The 4,144-nt window shown below is 32.8% G+C and overlaps 1 pseudogene; it reads right to left on the bottom strand.

Annotated features, from left to right (window-relative positions):
- Window positions 1–3,447: 3,447 nt before the first annotated feature.
- On the bottom strand, window positions 3,448–3,942 carry LOC111543404 (annotated as a pseudogene).
- Window positions 3,943–4,144: the final 202 nt, after the last annotated feature.

Consider the following 4,144-nt stretch of genomic DNA (forward strand, 5'->3'; position numbering starts at 1 on the left):
AATTGGGCTCCTGTATCATAACAGGAATATCATAACAGGAGAATACAACTGTCAGAAATGTATTTCTCAGACCTTACTTAAGAATAAATCTCTAGGGAAACCCAAGGCCAATAGGGGAGACAAAAACAGGAAAAATGAAGCTTCAGACACTTAAAGTTATAGCAAACAATAAACATAGACTAACTCCTTGTTAAATAACCATAAAATGTCATGTCATAGTAAAGTTCTATTTACTGTCATTCCTCTTACTCAGTGTATTATGTCCAGCTTTCAACAAAAATTGACAAGACATACAAACAAGCAAATAAACAAAACCCTCAACATAGTTTGAAGAGACTTAAGCATAAGAACCAGACTCAGATATGGGAGAGGTTGTGGAATCACATTAGGAGTTATAATAGCTGTAATTAATATGCTAATTGTGCTAAAATAAAAATTGGACAACCAAAAGAACAGTCAGGTTACATAAACACAGAGACAAAAATTCTAAGAAAGAATCAAAAGGAAATGCTAGAAACCAAAAACACTAGAATGGAAATTTAAGAATTCCTTTGATGTGCTCATCTGCGGACTTGACATGACTGAGGAATGAATCAGTGAACTTAGAGAAATATCAATAGAAACTTCCAAAAGTAAAATGCGAACAGGAAAAAAAGTGAAAAAGGCACATCAGGATATCCAAGGACAGAGGACAGTTACAAAATGTGTAACATACACATAATGGAAATACTAGAATTTGAAGAAAGAAAGGAAGAATCAGAGATATATCTGAAATACTAAAGACTGAGATTTTCCAAAATTAATGACAAAACAAAATCAAGCAAGCAAAACACAGATCCAGAAATCTCAGAGAGTACTAAGCATGATAAATGTCATGTTATTCCAGGCATACGAGGCTGGTTTAACATTGGAAAATCGATTAATATAATCTGTTTCACCAATTTAAAAAATCATATGAACATTTCAATAAATGAAGAAAAATCGTTTCATAAAAATAATATTCGCTTATGATAAAAGCTCTTAGCAAACCAGAAATAGAGAGGAACTTCCTCAAATTAGAAAAATCTACACAAAAACATAGAGATAACATATTTATGATGAAAAACTATTTTCCTCTAAGATCAAGAACAGAGCAAGGATATCATATTCTTGCCACCGATTTTCAACATCACACTAGAAGTCCTATCTAAAGCAAAAAGACAAGGAAATAAAAAGTATACAAATTGAGAAAGAAGAAATAAAATAGTTGTTGTACATAGGTGACAGGATTGTTTATGTATAAAATCCAAAAGAATCTTCAACAACAACAAAAACCTCTTGGGACTGATAAACAATTATAGCACGTTTCCAAAATATAAATATTATACAAAAATCAATTATTTTTCCATATAGCAGCAATAGACAATTGGAATTTGAAATTAGAAAACGCAATACCATTTGCATTAGGACCCTCACAATGAAATACTTAGGTATAAATCTAGTAAAATATGTTATCACATCTATATGAGGATAACTACAAAACTCTGAAGAAAGAAATCAAATAGGATCTAAATAAAAAATGAGGAGATAACCTGTCTTGAAGGATAGAAGCCTCAATATTGTTAAAATATCTGTTTTTCCTAACTTGACATATATAAATTCCTTGCAATCTCAACCAAAATCCCACTAAGTTATATGGTAGATATCAGCAAACTGATTTTGAAGTTTACAATAAAAGTCAAAAGCTAGTAAAAATGTCTTTGAAGGAGAAAAACAAAATCAGAGGACTCATACTGCTCAATTGTGATACTTACCATAAAGTTACAGTAATTGATACTGTCATATTGATGAAAGGATAGACAAACAGAACAGAAAACGTGTAAAACAACCCCACACAAACATAGTCAGATACTCTAACAAAGAGCAATGGCAATTCAATTGTTAAAGGATAGACTTTTTAACAGAAGGTGCTAAAATAACAAGACATCCACATATTTAAAAAAAAAAAAAAAATCTAGATAAACATCGTATGTTTTTTGCAAAAAGAACATAAAACTAATAATAGAACTAAATGTTAAATTTAAAACTGTAAAACACCTGGAAGATATTAGAGCATAGGAGAAGATCTAGATAACCTTGGTTTTGGTAACAACCTTTTTAGATGCAAAGCAAAAAGCATGACCAATAATAAATGTTGATGTTTAACTTTATTAAAATTAAAAACTTCTGCCCTGCAAAAGACACTGTTAAGAGAATGAAAGAGAAGCCACTGACCAGGAGAAAATAGAAAATATTGTAAAATGCATATCTGGTAAAAGACCGAAATGAAAAATACACAGAAAACTCTTAAAACTCAACAATAAAAAACAAAAGCAAACCAATTAAGAAATGGTTAAAAAATGAGACACTTCATCAAAAACATACAATGGCAAATAAGCATATGAAAATATGTTTATCTGCATATGTCATTAGTGAATTAAAAATTAAAACAGCAGTAACAGAGCACTACACACCTATTAGAATGGCCAAAATCCGAAACATTGACACCAAACACTGAAGAGGATGGAGCAATAAGAACTTGTATTAATTGCTGGTGGGAATGCAAAACGGTACTGCAACTTTGGAAGAAAGTTTGGGAGTTTTTTTACAAAACTAAACATACTTGTACCAGCAGACTCATTCCTTCTTATTTATCCAAATGTATTGAAAATATGTCCAAACAAAAACATACACAATTGTATATAGCAGCTTTATTCATAATGACTAAAACTTGGAAGCAACCAAGATATCTCTAATTATGTAAATGGATAAATAAACTGTGGTGCAATCATATAATGGAATATTATTTAGAGCTGGAAAAATATGAGTTAGGATGTGGAAAAATCTTAAAAACCTACTGATTAGTGAAAAAAGCCAATCTGAAAAGGCTATATATATGGTTTAAAATACGACATTCCGAAAAAGGCAAAACCATGGAGACATGACCCAGGACTTACAGTGGAGTGGTGATGAGAGGAAAAAAGCGGATGAAAAAAGAGATGAATAATTATTCTGTGTGATGCTGTAATGGTGAATACATACCATTACATACCTATCAAAACCCATAGAACGTGTGAAACCAAGAGTGAGCCCTAATGAGCACTATGAACTTTGGTGGATAATGTGTTAATGTTGGTTCACTGGTTATAACAAATGTACCATAATGATATGACATGTTGGTGTCAGGGAAGACTGCATGTTGTGGATGTTTGGTGAGAGTATAGGGAAGGATTTGGGAACTCTGTGTACTTTCTTTTCTGTTTTGCTGTGAACCTAAAACTGCTCTAAAGAATAAGGTCTATCAGTTAAAAAATACAATTATATCATGTTTTATATTAACCTTCACACATTAGCAATTGTGTGGAATTGCAGTTTTTGTTTTCTTTTTGTTTGTTTTTGTTAGTTCATGTCTTTTATTAACTCATACAGTTACTTGTCTTCTGGCTTGTTGAAGCAATAAGTCAGACAAAATTTGCCACAATGATGTCTGTCAAAGTGGCTTGCCATAAACACCCCAGCACCACATTCATCAGACGGGCACTCTCGATGAAGGTGACTAATTTTGCCATTCTCATCCACCTTATAATATTTCAGGACAGCCAGTTTAACCTTCTTTCTCTTGTGCTTATTCTTCTTGCGAGTAGTCTAAGACTTCTTCCTTTTCTTAGCACCACCACGAAGTCTCAACACAAGATGAAGAGTAGACTCCTTTTGAATATTGTGGTCAGACAAAGTACGTCCATCTTCCAGTTGCTTGCCAGCAAAGATCAGTCTTTGCTGATCAGGAGGAATTCCTTCCTTCTCCTGGATCTTGGCCTTTACATTTTCTATCGTATCCGAGGGTTCAACCTCAAGGGTGATGGTCTGCCCCGTAAGGGTTTTCATGAAAATCTGCATTTTGGTGGCGGCTCCACCACAGATGGCGGATCGAAAAGCGAATTGCAACTTTTCTTCAAAGAAAATTGGTATTTTAAAATTTTGAAATTGCTTTCTCAATTGACCTCCAGAAAATATATATAAACCAATGTAGAAAACAGTTAATTGGCTTTCTGAAGTCTTGGTCACATTGAATATTATCATTATTGTTTGATTCTTGCAAAGTAGATAGGCGAATACACTGTTGTTT

The sequence above is a fragment of the Piliocolobus tephrosceles genome, chromosome 14, assembly GCF_002776525.5.
Source record: "Piliocolobus tephrosceles isolate RC106 chromosome 14, ASM277652v3, whole genome shotgun sequence".
NCBI classification, from domain to species: domain Eukaryota; kingdom Metazoa; phylum Chordata; class Mammalia; order Primates; family Cercopithecidae; genus Piliocolobus; species Piliocolobus tephrosceles.